Source organism: Canis lupus, chromosome 13, assembly GCF_011100685.1.
Source record: "Canis lupus familiaris isolate Mischka breed German Shepherd chromosome 13, alternate assembly UU_Cfam_GSD_1.0, whole genome shotgun sequence".
Taxonomy (NCBI): domain Eukaryota; kingdom Metazoa; phylum Chordata; class Mammalia; order Carnivora; family Canidae; genus Canis; species Canis lupus.
In genome coordinates, this window is record NC_049234.1 from 21,125,517 (window position 1) to 21,147,012 (window position 21,496).

General features: G+C 36.1%; 1 long non-coding RNA gene across 1 annotated transcript in view; it reads right to left on the reverse strand.

The window, feature by feature from the left end:
* Window positions 1-709: 709 nt before the first annotated feature.
* LOC111098540 overlaps window positions 710-21,496 on the reverse strand; it is a 69,985-nt gene continuing 49,198 nt past the window's right edge. Inside the window, exon 3 of the long non-coding RNA XR_005368291.1 lies at window positions 710-798. This is a non-coding gene — a long non-coding RNA (uncharacterized LOC111098540). The remainder of the gene's footprint in view (window positions 799-21,496) is intronic.

A 21,496-nucleotide genomic window follows, 5' to 3' on the forward strand; every position in this document is an offset into this window, starting at 1 on the left:
GGAATTGTCTCCGTGTTGGTCCAGGCCTTTCGTCAGTTTGAATAGTTAGTGCACAACATTTCATGTGCAGTTGTCATGTCGCAAAGGGACACCACGTGACTTGTGGGACATCTCTATCAAGAAACCAACGAATCACTCCACAGATGCTGTTCAGAGTGCTTGCTTGCTCTGATGGCTGCCCTACAGTGTCTACTTAAAGGCACCTCAGTGGATCCGCCACACAAACTGACTAGCTACTAAAAGAATACTTGTGAATGATGTGAAAAAAAATCCCAAAACTTCTGTTCAAACCAATTTGGTTGATCCTTTCATATTCTGAAGCACACAAAGAAGGTTTCCTGGGAGTAATTTCTGTTCAGTGTCCACATTTCATAACATTTATTGGATTTATGCAATTCTCTTGACTCCCCCCTGCCCCCAAAGCACTTTCATATGTGGGCTTACTTTAGACTCAGGACACTTCACGGAGATGGATAGGATAGCCATATTCATCTGCTTTTCTGAGCCAGAAGCTTCTTCAGAATGGGAAATACTTAAACTATAGCCAAAGAAACATCCATTAATGACCTGTGGAGGACCGGTTTCAGTTGGAACTACCTGCATCTGGTCATATCCTAACACCCTAAAAGTATGTTCTTTGGCAAAATTACTTCCAATATTAGGGATTTGGAATTGCAGCCAAACATTCTTACATATACAGATATACTGACCTGGCAGAGATGTTACAGGAAGGGGGTGAAATGTAAATCCATACGGCAGCTATACAATTTACGTATTTTGCAAGATGATGTATTCCTCCTTAGGAAATTGAGAAATAATAGTTACTTCAAATTATCCTCGAAGATCATACTTTATTAAAACTAACTGAACTATTAAATTTATAATATTTTTCTCCTATACAATAATTAAAAGCTGTGGCTGCTTCTCAAAAAAAAAAAAGGAGGGGGGAAGAGGGGGAAGAGAAGAAGAAAATAAATTTCAAAAAGATTTTGCCTTTGTTTAGATATTTTTGTGGTACCTTTCATTAATGGCCATAAATAAAAACAATTCCTGATTATTTTTCTTCAAAGTTTTAATTTTTCTCTTTATTTAATTATAATTAGTTGTGATCTTCATTTTCTTTCATATGAATAAGAGAAAGAAATTTTGAAAGAAATTTTTGAAATTTGGAAAGAAAGAAAACAGCACTACAGAGAAACATATACTGCATGTCTTCTTCTTTGAAATCAATATTTAAACAAATCAACCCATAGACATATAGCTTGAAAATTACAGATTTGTTTTTAAGCTTCCTGTTTTTAAGCCTCTAAGACTGAGGTACCAGAAGCACAGTTAGCTATTGAAAAATCTTTACCTCAGAAAAAAAAATTTATTCCCTGTCCTCTTTTGCCACACAGTTTGCGTGTGTTTATGTGTGTTTTTTAATGTAGAGCCCAGTTGTGACATATTTGTTTTCTTTTGTATTCTCCCAACTGGCTGAAAATTAGTCAGATGAATAATCTGGCGTCAGTCTTCTGGTCCCTTTTCTGAAGCCTGGTATTAGCAATCCAGCTCATTTAAATCTCTCCTTCACTCTAACTTCAAGCTCTCTCTGCAGAACTGTACCTGAGCACCATGTGCTACTTAGTTGCCTAAAAGAAAAACTCTTTTGCACAGAAAAATTACATTTATTAAGGAACACACCTAAATACTATCATTTCTGATAAAAGTGACAGTTGGAATCATTTGAGAACCGTGCAGAATTTTTCTGGCAGCAGTTACCCTTAACAAATGTACTGCGATGCTGTGTGCTGGATGTAGATTCCCATGGAAAAGGGAGTAGCTCCAAAATCCTAATAGTACCATGTGGTCTGGCCATGAACTAAAGCTTTTCAAACCATATGGAAACTCATTACTTCAAAGCACTTCCACAGTCACCTTATTTTATTATTATTTTCACATTAGCGCTATAGCATAAGGGTAAAGTGGAAAAATATTCCCAGCTTATAGATGGGGAGACGAACATGCAGCAATCATTGTTAATTTCCTTATTTCTCCTAATGTCACCAATATTCTCTTGGAAGTTTACCTGTTCATTACTTTTTAATAGAATCGATTGAGCTATTACTAGGATTTATTCTTTCCCCTCCATTTCTGGCATTAACATTCTAGACCACAATTTCTTCCCACATGCCTAGATTACTTCCATAACTTTCTAGATTTCTCCCTACCTATGTTCTCTTCTCCTTTTAGGTTGTGTTCAGAATTGATATAGTTATAAAAGTTTGGCTCAGTAAAAAAAAACACAAGAATGTTCCAAAGAAAGGGAACATCAGCCTGGAGTGTTCCTGAGGAACTACAAAATGTTTAGCTTCCCTGGAGATTGTCATAGAAATGTAAAGGGTTGTGTAAGATGAGACCATAAGATAAAGTGAGGAGCAGGTTATATATCGGCTTTTACATTCCATTTCAAGGAATGCTTATGCTGAAAGCAAGGACGTTTTAAGAGCTTTAGGTATGAAAATTGCATAATCAAATGTGGATGCTTACAAAATCAACCACACTCATGCTGTAAAATGAAGAAAATAAATTAGTCCATTGGGAGACTGTACAGTTTGGGATGGGAGGTAATTAATTTGGAAGCCTGTCAGTAATCAGGCCAAGTGATTATGGTATTCTGTACTAAAGTGCTGGCAATGGGGTGAGTAAAGGTAGGTTGCTTTAAAAATATAGAGGAAATAGACTTAAAACACATGAGAAGTAACCTATTAAAAAGTCAAAAATAATTCATAAACTCTAACTTAAGCACTGGTTTTTAATGGTGATTTTTCCTCAATAGCGAACAACAAGAGTTAGGTTCTAACTTGGAAATGATGAGCCTGGAATGATTGGGTACATCCAGATGGGGATGTCTCAAGGACAGTTTAATGTACATGACTGAGGGTCAAGAAAGATATACACTTAGGTGTCATCTGTATAAATGGAGCAGCTGTTGAATGATTACACATATGGTTGTGTGTTATATGCAGGATGTTAAAAAGGGTACTGTTTATTTTATCTATCTTCTCTACTTGGGGCACCAATTTGGGGTCAAATATATAAAACGATTCTTTATCCAAAGTGGGTAAGTTTAATTTTACTAAAGCGATGAAAAAGGTGGTATAAAGCCTAAAAATTAAATATACCTAGGTACTTATGATGAACAAGACACTGTTCGAAATCACTTGCTTTTTGTGCCATGTAATCCACTTAGAAACTCAACAGTAGTCCCCACTTTACCTCAAAGACATAAAATAAAGGACCATCATTTACCTAGAAGTCCAAGAATGGAGCCAAATCATGTATACAATTTCTTGAAACAGCATGATTAATTCACATTTATTAATGATTACTCTATGTCTAGCATGACACTAGATGCTGTGTACTGAAGTCTCTTTTTTAGTTTATATTAGGTTACACTACATAACCCCAAATAATGAATGGCACAGTGAAATGTAAACATAAATACATACATGCACAGGTGCCCAAAGGAATCTACAACTCATTGGCAGCTAAGCTCAGTGTATTTCAGTCCCTCTTTTCTGAGAAGCACATAGAAGGGAAAGCCAGCCACCTGCTCCCAGTGCCCCTGAACCCTGATCCAGAAACAGCCTGACCTGGTGGGATATGAAAAGTTTATTCTCTAATAGTGAACAAGGTTTCAAAAGAGCTTCGGTGAACTCCTGTGATTTCCTATCCACATTTCATTCTTAAGGTAATTCTATTTGAATGGCCTTTTCAAAATTTAAGTTCTATATTCTCATGCTATTTCCTCATCTGGTTTGTTCAGTTGGACACTCAAAGGTCTTGTTCTGATTCCCCTTACCTAGTTACATTTGATAAATTGGCATTTCGCCCTCACTTCAGCTAGGCTGAATTACACTTTGCATTGCTGATCTTTCTGGGGGTGGGGGGTCATGCATTTCTTTAGTCTCCAGGCTGCTCCTTTGCTTCTCTACTCTGAGATCCATTCCCCACTCTCCCTGCTTTGCTCTGTCATGGAAGTCCGATTGCCGCACACTGCAATTCTGGATGGTGCTAATTAGCAAATGGGAAGTGTTAGCAGTACGAGGAGGAAGGGACAATCTAGGGTATTTTTTCCCTTCACTTGGATTTGGGTGCCAGCCTCTGGGGTGGCCGTGTCTCCCCCAGGATTCTAGATTTTACTGGATGTGCTGCTGACTCCTGACCCCTGTTCTTTCTATCTCCTTTAACTCTCCTGCCCAGGGGTGTTACTAGCCCTCTGCTTTGTTAATCTCTGGTTTGTTTCATTTGTCGTCTGATTGGCTTTTCAGCCACCAAAACTTTTATGCCTATTTTGCTGTATGCAATGTCCTCCATTGAACTACTTGGTATGAACCATGTTTTCTTGATCAATCCCAGATTAGTATACTTTTTCATCTACTTCTAGCTGAGGATCTTCCAGCTGAATTTGAACTGAATAAAGACAAGATAATGATAGTCCAAAAACAAGTATTTTCCCTATGATCCAGCCTTGACTTCTTTTCCATGACACTCTCTTTGGTTTTCGTTATTCTTTATATTCCTCTCTTCTTGACTATTTTCTTAGGTTTTCCTCACTTATTAGGATTGCTTTTGCTCATTTATTACTCATTTGTTTGTTCATTTGTTGCCATATCCCATGCTCTTCCATTATTGGGGTTATGACATTTTTATACCATTTCTAGCACACATTTGCCAAGATTTTTCAGGCTGTCTTACAAAAAGGTTAAAATGCAGACTTTGTATATTCATTTTTCCATAGTAGATGTCAATTTTATTTTGAGTTCAAATATATTTAATGTGGAAAATACAACTCTTAACTTCCATAGCATTCCCTACAAAATTGTTAGCTACAGCTGTCAGCAAATGCTCAAGAATTCAAGAGTGGCTTTTAGATCTCTGCTAAAAGGGTGGCCTTTATTAACCTCCTTGGCTTTTGGCTTTTGTAAAGAAAAGATGTACTTCCAATGAATCTTGATTCGTCACACTTGCACAGAGTCATACACACGCACACTACAAAAATACAGCAAAACAATTTTTTCTACTTTTCCTTTTGCATTATTAAATCATTGTCTCTGCCTGGTGTTTATTTAACCACTTTTGGCATATCTACATATTAGTTATAGAAACATGTAACACATCCTGCCTTTTAAGGGATGTTTATCTTTTCTTCTTTCTTTCCCGATAATGAACTTTTTGAATACCTTAATCCCACTTGAGTGTCTGACAATCCTTGCATAAAATTTGCATACAGTAAATGTGCAATAATTGTTGGTTAAATAGAAATAAATATAAAAACACTTAAATGTAAAATGTTTAAAATCAGAAGTAACTCCTTCTCATTTTGGAATACTGTTACCTATTCTTTTTTTTAATCCATCTTCAGTAGATAATGCTATTAGGGCTCTGAAAGTAACAAATATTTTCATAATATTTTGCTTGAAAAATGCATGACCCAGATTCCATAAGATTATGATGGAAATATCTTCCAGTGCAAAACTTGACGCATGGCAGGAGATCAACAAGTGAATGCTGGTTGAAAAAATGAATTGCCAGTCCCTGAGACTGTCTCATTTGTTTTCATAACTTCTACTTTATTCATATTTTTATCCCTTTGAACTCTTAGCACCAAGTATTTTCTCAGTATGCTTTTACAAATTGAATGAATGAGATAACTTTCACACGTTGATTCTCACCTACTTTGATTGCTTTGGAGTCTAAACCAAGTTTCACTGGTGGAAGAATGGAAAATATTATACCATTACCTAGGAAGTGTTATGTGGATCCTATCTTTGAGTCATGAATTTTACAGCCGGACTTTTATCATGTCATTAGTAGATGGCTCATGATCTAATTCCTCCCTCTTGGAGCACAGGTAGAGGCCCAGTACACTCCACAGTTATATACCTCCTATATATAGTTTATTGTGAGTATTTGAAGGCAGAAATGTCATCCTGTTCATCTTTGTGCTTTAAAGGTTCAAGTCCCATCACATTGCACCACTGCTACTCTGGCCCTCTGAACATTTATAAGAGTCGTAGGTATATAGTTGATATATAATAAATGTTTACTAAATGAATAATTTAATAAAATAATTGATTCATGCAATTGCCCTGAAAAGCAGGGGAATGAAGCAGCCAGCAGTACTTCCAGGAAGCAACTGAGAAACACCCTTTGGCACCCACCATTCAATCAACTTAACATCAGCCTTGAAGCTTAAGAAATAAAATTAAGGGCCAAGTAAGCATAGCTCAAGCCAACTACTTTTGCATTCCCCAGGCCACTGATTGCCTCACTAAATCTCTCACTTTGCTGAATATGTGAAATCAATTATTATTATAGGATACAAAAGACAGAAACTTTTTGGAAAATTGTTTTGATTATTAATAAAAGATGACAATGTCAAGGCATGAGTTATCACCATAAAACTCCACGTTAGCATTATTTGAATTCAGTAGAACAAAGACAGAAGTAGATTTGTCAAATTACAGCCCTGATTGTGTCTCCTATGCATCTCCATTACCCAAACCGGTGTAATGTTCTCAATAGTTGCTTTCTTCCAATAGGGGAGCACTGTAAGGTCTTATAAAAATACCTAACTTTCAGGTTCCCACAGAAACTGAGGGAATCACCCCAGATCTAACCTCCCACTCACCTTTGTCAACTTCACTGCCATTTTATTTCTTTGATTTCTGCCCAGTTTCTTGGCCTCTAACTTCGGTCCTTCAGACCAGAAACCTTTGAAGCACTGTGCAGACTATCTGTTCTTGACTCTGTGCCAACCTTGGATATTGCCTTAAAGATTTGCCTGACTTGATTTCCAGCTTGAGAATTAGCATAGCTCTACTTTTATCGTGGTGCCCATCTCTGGCCCTTTAGAAGCTCAAACTTCAGCCAACAAAGGCCCAGGACCCTTTTGCTTCCCCAAGAGGAATGAATGTTCAAACAGAATCATCTCCTTCTGTAAACAGTGATCTGTGTCCTTTTCCTCACCCTCTTTCCCCATTTAAAACCTTTTTGTTTGCATACTTCATTTGTCCAGTTCTTACTGACAGTTCCAGACTATCTCAGCCATCAACTCAGGAAGCTATACTAACCAATTTGTAACTGAACATCTCAAGCATACCTTGATATGCCTCTCATTTTCCCCTTATCTCCTCCTGCCTCATATTTGAATAATCTTTTAAGGTATAAATATGTTATATTAACTCTGTTAATGACTGTGATTATTTTTGAGAGCTCTAGGGGAGCTATATTATATAATTCTTGGTATCTCTCACTGTACTTGCAGAGTGCTTTGCACACAAGTAAACCACAGAATGGTATACAAATGAATATTTAAATGTTTAGCTGTTTTTGACCAATTATTCTTAATATTGGCTTCCTAGGACTTATTACCTTGTGAAATATTTTGTTAGTTGAATATCTAGAAAGGTTGATAAATTCAGATCAGCTCCACCATTCTTGTGTAATTATTATTATTTTCTAAATGTTCAATAATTTAAATAGTACTTATGTACAATTAATTCTTGATTTGATCTATGGCATAGGTCTGTGCCCAGGTGCTTGGGAAATTGACTTTGACATGGAGGTTTGGATGCAGGCGGCTAATAGGGAAATAAACTAGGCAATAGCACCAGTGCTAGTGTGAAAAACAAAGGATTCCACAGAAAAAGTTGAACTCCAATGCAAGTGAAAATGAGGCCTTGGGGCACCTGGGTGGCTCAGGTTGTGATTCTGGGGTCCTGGGATCGAGTCCTACAACAGACTCCCTGCAGGGAGCCTGCCTCTCCCTCTGCTTATGTCTCTGCTTCTCCTTCTGTGTCTCTCATGAATAAATAAATAAAATCTTAAAATAAATAAAATAAAAAATGGGGGGGGGGAATGGAGCAGCCATAAGGACTAGTTATATGAGTGTTGGTTTTCTCAAAAGCATACTTGGAGAAAATGTTAACTTTTTAATGATAGATTTAATATATTAATATATGCCAAGTACTTAGTGTAATGCTTATCATGTGGTCACTGCTCGCTGAATTGAAGTTGCCTGAATCTAGCTTGGAGGCAGGTGTGAGTAAGTCATAAATTAACTATGAAATGACCTTTATGGCTTAAGCAGCTCTATAAGATCCCATAGTGACCACATTCATGATCAAGTAATCTGGTCTTAATCTTGATAACTGATTTTGAATTTATGACTCCTCTTTTACTCCCTCATCTACATCTCTTCAACTGCATTGTTAATCTTTTCAGTCCTGTGCGTGTCATATCAACTTCCTCCCGTTACCTTGTCTCATGATGTTCTACTCTATTTTCTTCCAGAAAGTGAACTGTCCCTCCTCTCTATAAAATCACATCTTAAATGTCCTCTCTCCCACTTGCATAAGGCTTCCTTATGCAAGGATTACTTTGTTTTTTAGACTTCTTTACCTCCTCCGAAGTCTTGCACTTATTAATATGTATTACTCTTTTATAAATCAGGATTTTGGAGATTAATTTAAATACAGTAAAATTCACCTTTTGAGTTTGCCAAATGGCAAACTGTCATTCAAGCAAACTACCATTAAGTTGTAGAACATTTCAACTACCATGAAAAGTTTCCTCATAACTATTTGTGGTCAGTCCCATCCTCCTCCACACCCCATACCTGGTGACCACTAGCGGAGTTTCTGTCTTCACAGTTTTGCCTTTCCCAGAATTTCATTTAAACAGAGTCATACAATATGTGTTTTCTGGCATAATGCTTTTGAGGTCCATTCATTGTTTCATGTATCAATAGGTCATTCCTTCTAATGGCTAAGTAGTATTCCATTACATGGATATACCACAATTTGTTTATATATTTACTACGTTGATGGGCCTCTGGCTTGATTTCAATATTTAACTATTATGAATAAGTTTATGTAAATATTAATATACAGATCTTTGTGTGGAAAATGTTTCAATTTTTTCCCATTAATAATGCTGAGGGAAACTGCTGGATTATGAGGTGTAATTGTTTAACATTACTTGAAAATTCTAACTTCTTTTTGTACATATTTGTACTGTTTTGAGTTATAAAAAACTGTGTTTCTGCTTAATCACAAACTAATTAAACTGGGTAAATATTTTTTTAACTTTAGATACCTACTTGCTATGTAGTAACATGTCGGTGTGGTCTTAATTTGGATTTTACTAATGACTAATGATGTTGAGCATTGCTTCCAGCCAGCTATGTATCTCCTTTGGTGGAGTGTCTGTGTAAATCTTTTGCCCATTGAAAAAACTGGGTTATTTTTTCTTCTTCTTGATTCCTATGAGTATTCATATGTTCTAAATATGCCTCTATCAAACAGGTATTTTGACCATATTTTCTCTTCATCTGTAGCTTGTCTTTACATTCTCTAACAGTCTCTTTGTGAAGCAGATTTTATTTATTTATTTATTTATTTATTTATTTATTTATTATTTTTTAAATTTTCATGAGAGACACACAGAGGGAGAGGCAGAGACAGGCAGAGGGAGAGAAGCAGGCTTCATGCCAAGAGCCTGATGTGGGCCTCAATCCCGGGTCTCTGGGATCATGCCCTGGGCCGAAGGCAGGCGCTAAACTGCTGAGCTACCCAGGGATCCCCCTGTGAAGCAGATTTTAATGTTGATTAAGTCCAGTTATTTTTTTCTAGGTTTCCTTTGTGTCCTATTTAAAATATCTTTGTCTAATCAAAAGTCACAAAGTTGACAAAGTCCTCCTGTTTTTTCTCCTGGAAGTTGTAACAGTTTTAATTTTTATATTTTTAAGTCTGTGATACATTTAATTTCTTCTATAAGGTGTAAGGTAAGGGCTGAGGCTCATATTTTGCATGTAGATGTGCCATTGTTTCAGCACTCTTTGCTGAAAAGACTACTTTTCCCTTCAAATTACCTGGGAAGTTTTTTGTAAATCAACAGAATATATACGTATGGATGTATACCTTTCATTATGGATTAGTGAAAAGATCATGATTTTGGGGTTATACTAACATTTAAATCCTGTCTCTATCATTTTCTATGTTTTCTAAGGCCATTTATTATGAATCAGTTCCTTAATCTGAAAAAATAATTAAAATATAAAATTTTTGAGGTTTAATAACTGTAAAATAAGCAAGACATATTAAATTTTTAGTGTCCAGGCAGTACTCAAAAGTGGTATTTGTGTTTACTTGTTTTTAACAATTTTCAAATCTTCCCTTTCTAGTTAGATGAGTAGTCTCTTAAGTCAGGGACTGTTTTGTTTTGTTTTGTTTTTTTCTAATTCTACAATTAGAGCCACAATCTTCAGGGTAGATATTGTGTCCTATGGAGGATAAGATACTGAGGGTGGTTTGAATTCTCAAAGAAGATGATGAAGACCATGACCACTGGCTGTGTAAGCAAATTATTAAATTAATCAAAGTTCAGAGGAGATCAAGAATGTTGGGCTATCTCTATGCTCCTTAATCATGTACATACTGCTTTGTTTTATCCTCTCTCTGTTCAATAGGACATGAAATTCAACATAAATCCTACTGATTTAGACCAAAGATCAATAGCATTTTATTCACTATAAATTGCTTCATTATTTTGCAGGGTCTCCATTCTCATAACCTAAAATTAACCGTTTCTTTAAAATTGCCCAAATTCCAAAGTATAAGTCAAACAAAATTGTTGATTGCTTTGGGAAGGGTTTTATGAAGTTAAGAGGAGCAGAAATACATTGCTTTCAAGGAATTTGTCATTTAAAATGAATGCAAAAATGTTTGCAGAATAGATTGTTGAACTGGGAGTCAAATTAGTTTGGTTCAAATTCCACTCTGCCTTTGAATAAAAAGCAAGTTGTTGAACTGCCTTAACTGCCAACTTTATTATCCATAAATAGGAGCTAATTCACCTCAAAAGGCCTTTGCATGCACGAATGAGATAATAAATGTGAAAGCACTTTGTAATCACTAACATCCTATACAAATAAAAGTCATTGTTATTACGATGATTCAAAGCCAACTCTAGAAAGAATATGTTATTTGTTGATCAATGAAAATGACCCCTGGAGACCTCCTTCCCCTAGTCAAGGAACACTCTACTAAGATGTAATACTACCTGTCATTTCACCATGTGCACTGCATTGCTTTATGTTAAGTAAGCCCTCTCAGATTTCCTTTTAAAATGGCAATACCTCCTAAAGAGTAATAATTAAAGTCACAGCTCAGAGTGCATAGGTCTCAAGGACTTTCTGTTAAATACCTGGCACCTGAGCAACTTTTACATGTGTCTTTTCAGCAGCTCTGACTAGGGCAGCAAAACATAAAAACATGAGTCCTAGAAGACTTGAAAAGAGTAAATGGGGAAAAAAAACCAACCTAGAAACTAGAGAATATGTTAGAGAGAGGTAGAAAAGAACAAGAGTCTCTTTCCAATTGTCCAGGGTAAGCCTTGTAAATAGCAGACATTAAAGATATATTGCACTGATAATTATAACCAGTATGTATTTTTTAAATTACTGAGGTATAATTGACATAAATAATTGCTTGTATTTAAGTGGACAATGTGATGAATTGGGGCCTATGTAGATGCCCATGAAACCATTACCACAGTCAAGAAAATGAACAAAACCCTCAACCCTCTGCCTACTGCAAATGTCATCCCTCTGGTTCCTCCCATTTTCCCTTCCATGGCCTACGTCCATCATTCCGTAGTACTTTGAATTTCTTAGCATTTTATGAAAATAGAATCATATGATATATATTCTTTAAAAAATCTGGTTCCTTTTTAAAAAGATTTTATTTATTTGAGAGAGAGAAAGAGAGTGCACAAGTGGAGAGAGGAGCCAAGGGAGAGGGAGAAGCAGACTCCCCACTGAGCAGGAAGCTTGATGGGAGGGCTCAATCCCAGGACCTGGAGACCATGACCTGAGCTGAAGGCAGACATTTAACCAACTGAGCTACCCAGGCACCCAAATCTGGTTCCTTTCACTCTGCACAGTTATTTTGAGGTTGATCCAGGTTATACTATGTATGAAGTTAATTCCTTTTTATTGCTGGATAGTATTCCATTGTATGACTATCAGTTTGTTCTTCTACATGTTGATGGATGTTTGGATGATGCCATTGTTTAACTTTTATGAATAAAGCTTCTATGAACACAAGCATACAACTCTTTCTATAGACACTTGCTTTCATTTATCAGGTAACTATCCAGGAGCAAGATAGCTGAATTATATGTCAAGTATATTTTTAATTTTGTAAGAACTGTTTTCCAAAGTGGTTACACCATTTTGCTTGACCACCAGCAGTTCATTGGAGTTCCAATTCCTCCATATTTCTCCAATACTTGGTATGGCCAGTGTTTTTTTGTCTTAACCATTCTAATAGGCATGTAGGGATATCACTATGGTTTGATTTACATTTCATTAATGACTAATAATATTTAGCATTATTTGATGTGCTTATTTGCCAACTATGTAAATCTTCTGTGGTGAAATGACTTTAAATTTTTACCTTTTTGTTGGTTTGTTTTATCTTCACATCATTGGACTTTGAAAATTCCTTATTTTGAGTACAAGTCTATTATCAGTTAAATGCTTTTCAAATATTTTCCCCAGTCTGTGACGTATCTTTTCCTTCTCTTTGTAGACTGTTGAATCTATTTCTGGACTCTATTCTGTTCATTGACCTATTTCTCTATCTTTACACAAATACCACATTTTTATTACTATAGTCCTTAAAATAAGTCTAGAAATCGGTAGTATCAGTCCTCCAACATATTCCTTTCTTTCAAAGTGAGTATGGCTATCCTAGATTATCTTTCCCTAAGTGTTTTAAATCTGTTTGTTAATTCAACAACAGGAGGAGGAGGAAGAGAATTCTGGTGGAGTTTTGGTTGTCGTTTCTTTGAATATTTAGATCAATTTGGGGGAGAAGTGACATAATGTTGAATCTTCCAATCTAACTTTATTTCTGAGCAATAAGTAAGGCAGTATGCTATCGTTTAGTTTTCTTGTTTCTTGTGCTTGAGGTTCATTGAGTTTCTTATATCTGTGAGTTAATAATTTCCATCAAATTTGGAAAATTTGCAGGCATTATTCCTTCAAATACATTTTCTCCTCTCTCCTTCAAGGGATCCAGTTTTATGTATATTAAACCATTTGAAATTGTCCCACTACTTGCTGATGATTTATTCATTTTTTAATAATTATTTTTTCTGTCTGTTATTTATTATGGATAGTTTCCATTGTGTCCTCAAGTTCACTCGTCTACTGCTGCAATGTCTAGTCCATCCTTATTCCCAGCTAGTGTAGTTTTTATCACATAAATTTTAATTTTCACCAGTAGAATTTCAATTTTTTTCATCTTCCACACATCTACTTACTGTTTGAACATATGGAATAGTATTGTACTAACATTTTAATGTCCTTATCTGTTAATTCTAACATATGTGTCTGTACTGGGTCATTTCATTTGATTGCTTTTATTCTCATTTTTTGGTATACTTTCCTACTTTTTTGCAGGTTTCTTTTTATTTTTAAATGTATGTCAGATATTATGAATTTTATCTTGTTTGGTGTTGAATTTTTCTTTTCACTCCTTGTTGTATTTTGTAGTTTTCAGCTTTGTTCTGAGATGCAGTTAAATTACTTGGAAATAATATCACAGATTTCAAATCTTGCTTTGATTTGAAGATTTGTTGGGGCAAAAGATTTTTAAAAGCAGTGTTCAGAACAGGGCTAATTATTCCTCATTATTGAGGCATGATCCTTCTGTCAACCTTTTTTGATATCCTGTGAATCATGATGTTTTTCTAGTCTAGTTGATGGAAGCACTCTTCTTGGCTTTTTCTGACCTTTGGTTACCTTTACCTCTAATTCTTTCACGTGGATCTCTCCCTCTGTTCAGGTTGTTTCCTTGTGCATGTTCAGAATAGTATTCACCTGAAATGTGGCTTTATTTAGGAAAGGACGTCCTCTTAAGTTCTTCTGAGTTCTCTTCCCACACACCTCCCTCCTGTCTGAAACCCTGCCATAGGAACTCCAGTTGCCTCAGTCTTCCCAGACTCATCCCAAGGAGTCCAATATGTTCTGCCTGGGTTTGCCTACTGCAACTTGGAAATTCTCTCAAGGCTATGCTGTGGTAATCTTAGGGTTCACTCCACTGTTTTTTTTCTCTCTGAGATCACTCTTCAGTGATTCAGATGTCTCATGAACATTTTATAAATATTTTGTTGTTTTCTCGAGGGGTTAATCTGTTTCCTGTTGCTTCCTTTTATCTGGAAGCAGAAAGTCTATTGACTATATTAGGTAATTAATTACAACAAACCCCAACGTCTTTTCTAAAAATTAAGAATTATTTCTTTTGTACACAATCCAGCGTAGTTCTTGTCTGCCAAGTAGATGGTACTTCTTGATGTGGTAATTTATGGATCCAGGATCCTTCCAGAGAATGGTTCTAGCATGACCTAAGTCCCAGGAGTATTTTGTATTCATTGGTAGGCAGGAAAAGTGAGCACAAAGAGGATATATTTCTTAACTATCTGGACCTGAAAGTGATATCATTTTTGCTCACTTCTCATTGATGAAGACCCACAACTGCAGGTAATGGGGACAAGGAAATGTAGTCCCTGCATGAATAGCCACTTCCCATGAGCAACTTTATGCCATGGAAGGATTTTTAGTAGATGATAGTATACCTATACTATGTAGTTCTTATATTTTTTTAAAACACACATTTTATAAAACCTTTGACATACATTATTTTATCCTGCTAGTGTTGAGGTGTATGTCATTCATGTCTTTATCATCCCCAATGTCTAGCTGTAGGAAATGAGGCTCTCAGACTGAGAGACTTCCTTAAACTCACTTAACTGATAAGTGGCTTTATCTGTGACAAAAGCAATGTCTTCTGATCCCAATTTAGGTACTGTCCCCTCATGTCATGCCATTCTCAATGGATCCTGGGGAATTCAACTAGATTTCATTGTATATACTGAAAGCAACCCCTTCTATCCCTAAAAATATTTGAGATTGGTTTTCATAAAAGCCTGTAAGAAAATTAAAACCATACTATTATTGTGTGATTTGTTTTTAATTTGTTCTTGACTGTATTGGAAAGAAAAGTATTTGTACAAAGTGTATATATTGATTTTAGGTGTTATAAACCTTTTCATAAGTTCTTAAAATGCTAGGGACCATATTATTTGTTTTAAAGATTTAATTAATTAATTTATTTGACAGAGCAAGAGAGGTAGCAGCAAAGGTGGAGGGAGAAGCAGGCTCTCCGCTGAGCAGGGAGCCTGACATGGGGCTCCATCCCAGGACCCTGAGATCATGACCTGAGCTGAATATATACTCTGGAATGTATAGCTTGGATACAGACAACCAAAAATTGTTGAACTTAACAAATAGTTATTTAACCAGTTAAGATTCCATAGTACTGTAACTGCTGTAAGATGATATAACTGAATGAGAGACAACTGTCTCTGAGCTGGTCCAGAAGTTCTTTTGGGGGGCTTTTAGGCACTTGGCAGATGGGCCATTTGAGAAGTCAACTTTCTTCTGCCTTGGATGCCTTCTCCAGCTTAATAGCATAGTTCCTACTCCACCAGAGAGAAATACAACTCAAAACAATCCTGTAACCAAAGAAATATCATGGTGCCCATCCAAGTTCTCAAGTGAGAGTAAGATGTATCAGCATGCCACCATGCTAGGATTTAGGGACAGTTGCATAATACATTTCACAATGAATAGACCCATCAACTGCTAAGATAATTTAATTCTTAAAGCAGTCAAAACCCATTAGCTTGAACTTAATTCAGCCTAAATAATATGTTCTCTCCCAATAGCCCAAATGGCAGAAAGACAATGCCCTAAATTATTATATGCTATACGAAGCCAAGGTATACATATTTTAAATTTATTCCATTAATCTTATGATTCTCTACAGCTTTATATGCCATTCTTAAATGTGTGCATCCATTAAGCAATTCATATTTTATCTTTCTATAATCTATACAGTTTGGAATTTTTTTTCAATTAGTATTATTCATTGCCTATGATTGTTTGGGAAAATGTGGCTCAGAAATGAAATTAGGCTTCTGGTTAAGATGGAATAGCAAGCAGTGGATTTACTCTGCTATGTGAGACAAGAAAACATTCTCAACAAATAGAGGAAATAAAAGTTTGGAAAACATTGGAAATCAAAAAACGAAGGATGGTGATCCCTGAGAGATGAGAACCAAAGTAGCTGAGCCCAGTGACTGCCCCAGCCTACTACCTTGAGAGAATCTTCAGGCTTCAGTGCAGGGAGCAGAAACCCAGGCAGAATCCAGAAAACTACCTCAGTTGAAGAGATGGTTCTGAGTCCAGGAAGAACAATGTTCTAGAATTTGTGGAGCGGGGTACTAGAGGGGTGATTGCTGCATAGAAAACCCTGGAGATTCTATGGCATTGGTGATATAGACTAATGAAACAGAAGAGGGAGCGTAGAAATAGACTTAACACATTTGAACAACTAATTTTGAAAAGTACAAAGGCTTCATTAAGAGATTAGTCTTTTCAAAAAAAAAAAAAAAAAAAAAAAAGAGATTAGTCTTTTCAAAAATGTTTCACAAATGACTAGGTAACCATAAGCCAAATCAGTGACTTTGATCCATATGTTGCAACACATACAATAATGAACTCAAAATAAATTACAATACTAATTTTAAAATTCAAAATGACAAAACTTTTAGAAGAAAACATAGAAATTCTCTATGACCTGGGGTTAAATAAAGATAACTATAGAGATGGTTATCTATTTAAAAAAGGATAAATTGGAAATTCATTAAAATTAAAAATGCCTGCTCTTCAAAAGACACTGTTAAAAGAATGAAGAGGCTAACCACAAACAAGGAAAAAAATATGCACAATTCAAATACCTGATATATAGCTTGTATCAAGAACTCCTAAAACTCAATAAGGAAACAAAACAATAAAAAATGAGCAAAAGATATGAACAGATAGCAATTCACCAAAGATAACAATTTAGCATGTGAAAAGATATTGTCAAGGGTAGGATCATTAGAGAGAAGCACATTAAAACCACACTGGGTTATCCTTAAACATGTATTAGCATGAAGGGTGCCTGGGTAGATCAGTTGGTTAGGCCTCTGCCTTCAACTTAGGTCATGATCTCAGGATCCTGGAATAAAGCCCCACATCTGGCTCTCTGCTCAGTGGGAACCTGCTTCTCCTCTTGCTCTCTCCTTGCCCCAACCCTGTTTCAGCTCTCTTCCTCTTTCTCTCTCGAATAAATAAATAAAATCTTACCACCACCCCCATTCTAAAATGCATGACAAAAATGTAATAAGACTGAAAATACAAAGTGTGGGCAAGAATGTGAAGGAAATGAAATTGCATAAATACTGGTGGAAATGTGAAATGTAAACTATTTTTGAAATCAGCTTGGTAGGGTTGGGTTTTTTTTTAGATTTTATTCATTTATTTGAGAGACAGAGTGCATGAATGGTGGGGAGGAGTGAGTGAGAGGGAAAGAAAAGAGAGAAGCAGGACACCCCCACACACACACCCACTCCCTGCTGAGTGCAGAGCATAATGCAGAGCTTCATCCCAGAATTCCAGGATCATGACCTGAGCAGAAAGCAAATGCTTAACCAACTGGGTTCCCTGAGTGCTCCAGTCTGGTAGTTTCTTAAAATTTAAATGTGTACTTATCATATAGTATAGTCATTCATCTTACATATCTATTCAAGAGAAATGAAACCAAATGCCCATACAACTTGTATATAAATATTTATTTTTAATAGCCAGAAACTGGAAACTCCAATACTCATCAACAGTAGAATGGATAAACAAAGTGGTGTATCCACACAATGGAATACTACTCAGCAGTAATAAGGAATGAACTATTGATACATATCAACACATTGCAAGATCTCCAGTTATGCTCAAGGATGACAGATGGGTTAAAAAGAGTTCATACTGTATGATTATATTTATAAAAATTCTAGATAATGTGAAATAATATATAAGGACCAAAAGCAGATTGGTGTTTGTCTAGGAATGGCAAGGTGGAGATAGAGCCGTGAGGAGAGGCCAGTGGAAAACATTACAAAGAGGCATAAATTGGGGGTATATGTGATGGTTACACTCTTTGTTTTGATTATGATGGTTTCACACAAATATATATATATATATATACATATATGTCAACATAACAAATTATTCACTTCAAATATGTGCAACTTACTGTATGTCAATTATACAATAAAAAGGGTGTTTAAAAAAAAGAAGTGTCAATTATTTTTCCCATTAAATCAACAGATATTTACTAAGCAACTACCATTTGCTATGAACTATGTAAGATACTGGTGATAGACTAGTGAATAAAACAGAAGTGGTCTAATGTCACAGAGTTTCAGCTACTGGGGAGAATGTGGATTCTAAGAAGTCATTGCAGGAAAATGTGATACATATTGTGCTATGATTAAATACAAATTATTCAAATAACATAGGCATAACTATTATCGGCCTTGTTGTCCAAGTCCAGTCCTTATCCCAGAGGCCAGTAAATGTTCTAGGTCATCTGTAAATTTGATGGGCAGTTCCTGTACACTCAGGTGGATTTTTACCTCAAGCACCTGCATTTTTCTGCCTGAAGATTTTTCTTGATTGCTGGAACATGGCCAATTGGCACAGGGGAGAGGCCTGAGGTTCTAGGGGATAAGCACTATTGGATTAAAAAGATTCTTTAACATTTGGAAACCTGTAAAATCCAGTGTTTATACTAAATCTGTTATTGAACACAAAAATGTACTTTGCCTTTTTGTGATTTTGTAGTTGTACGATTAGCAAACACATTACACATAAGATGCATAGAAATTTAATTATGAACTCTGTAACTAGCAGTGATCTCCATAGAACAGCCAGAGTAGTAGTACAGTGCCATACATGTTTTGTTCTTGGTTTCTTTTTAGACTTTTTTGGACACAACTAAAGTTTTTAAAGTATTTAAGACTATAGAAAAATCAAGGGGAATAGTCTCTTTCAGAAGAAAGCACATCAAATCATATCTGTGATCATTATAATGTTCCATTTGATGCATGGAATTCCTTTGATTCATGGATGCTTTATTTCACTTTTTAAGTGAATATTAACAAGCACTTGCTATGTTCCCAGCAGAGTCCCAGGGCCTGGGATGCGATTTCAAATAGAGTGATAAGGGCAGGTGTCAATCAGAGAGTGATATTTGAGAAAGTATCTAGAAGTAAAGAAGAGAGTCATGCAGATACGTGTGTGTGTGTGTGTGTGTGTGTGTGTGTGTGTGTGTGTGTGTGTGGTGAAGTCAGGGGAGCACTGCAGGCAGGGAAAGCAGCAAGTATAGAGACTCTGAGTGTGAAGTACGATTGTATGGTGTGTGTGTGTGTGTGTGTGTGTGGTGAAGTCAGGGGAGCACTGCAGGCAGGGAAAGCAGCAAGTATAGAGACTCTGAGTGTGAAGTACGATTGTATGGTTTGAGGAAGGGTACTAAGATCAAATGTGGTCAGAATGGATTGCACAAGTACTAGAGTAGTAAGAAATATGCTTGTTAACAGGGGCCAGATCATATAAGGTTTGCAATATGCTGTAAGGGCTTTCAATTTTATCCTAAGCAACAAGGAGAATCATTGGAAAATTTAGCTAAGTTTTAGAGGGATCATTTAAGCTACTCTCCTGAGATTAGACTGTGGCTGGGTCAAGGGGAAGGGACAAAAACAAATAAGCATCTTAGGCAGTGTTTGCAGTAATTTAGGTGAGGTAGAATGATGATGTGACCAGAGTAGAAGTGTTTGTAGTGGTAGAAAGTGGCTAGATGATATATTTCTTTTGAATGCAGACTGAAGAGGTAATAATAATAATAGATTGATTGTGAAATGTTGGCAAACATGACAATATGACTCCAAGTCTTTGTGGAAGGATGGATTTATTACAAATTACAATGAGGAAAAGAGTGGGAAGGTACTTAATGGTGGGGTAGGACTAAGAGGAAATCAGAAGTTCAGTTTAGTACAAGATTCTATGAGACGTACAAGTGGAGATATTAAACATATATTGAGTATATAAATCCTAAGTGTAAGAGAGAGGTCCTGGATGGAAATACACATTTGGAAGGTATCAATAAGTAGATAATTAAAGATATAACATTTGATGAGTTCATAGAGAAAGTGAGCAAAGATAAAGAATTTAAGAAGTATAATGAAATGTCTTGGAGCACTCAGCTGTTAAGCATTTTAGGAGACGAGAAGAGAAAAGCACAGAGACTGAGAAAGGAGCCTGATATTATAGGAAGGAAACAAAGGAGAGTGTGATGTCCTGAACACCATGGAAAGAATGTTTCAGGGAGAAAGAGGTAGTCAACTATGTTAAGTGATTTGGTAAGTCAAATATACTGAGGAGTGAGAATTGAGCGTTGAGTTCAGCAATGTGGAGGCCTTTGGTCGCAATAATGTGCATCTTTTTTTTTTTTTTTTATGGAGTGATAAAGGCAAAATTCCATTTGGAGTGGTGGATTTAGGAGACAATAGAAGATGAGGAACTGGAGACAGCTAGTCCAGATAATCTTTTCAAAGTTCTAAGCAAGGAACTTTGCTTTAAGGAGATGAGGGAGTTGGGGGTGATAACCAGCCAGGGGAAGTAAAATCAAAAGAAGTTACTTTGTAAAAAAAAAAAAAAAAAAAAAGAGAGAGAGAGAGAAATATCAGTGTTGGTGCTGATAAGATTAATTCAGAAGGTAAGAAAAGACGATGATACAAGGGAAAGAGGGCAATTGATAGAGTAGCATTCTTAGTATGTAAAAGAGAATATAATCTAACTCAGAGGAAGGGGTTAGCTTTAACTAGGGGCATGGGCAGCTCACTGACTTTAAAATAGGCGAAAGAATATGTAGATAGCAATATGGCAAAATGGATAGATATTTTCATATCTATAGGACTTTATAGAAATTCTATTCTGAATGATTCTATGAAAGGCAATGGTGTTTTATGCCCACTTTTGCCCTACAAAAGGCAGAGTTCAGTAGTTGTGGCAGAGACCCGATGACCCCAAAAGCCTAAAATATTTACTGCATGATCCTTTTTAGGAAAAGTTATCTAGAGTTTGGAGCTTCTAAGTTCCAGCCTACTCATGTATTCAACAAATTTTTAGTAAGTGTTTACTATACACCATATTCCTTGTAAGGTAGTAGGACAAAAAAAAAAAAAAAAGCCTACTGGCATTATCTCCCATTATTTTCACTGCTCTCATGCCTGGTTATCTTCTTCAACACACCGTTGAAGTAGCCACTGCCAAGATCATTGGTAAGCACTTAAATGGTATGTAGGCTGGAGAGTCTCTATCTTACTCATTCTCTTGGCCAATTTTGAACATGTTAATACATACCTAGATAGACTGGATAGACCCAATTCTCAAGACCCTACAGTCATCCTTCTATCATCTTTATATGGGAAGTTTCAACTATTT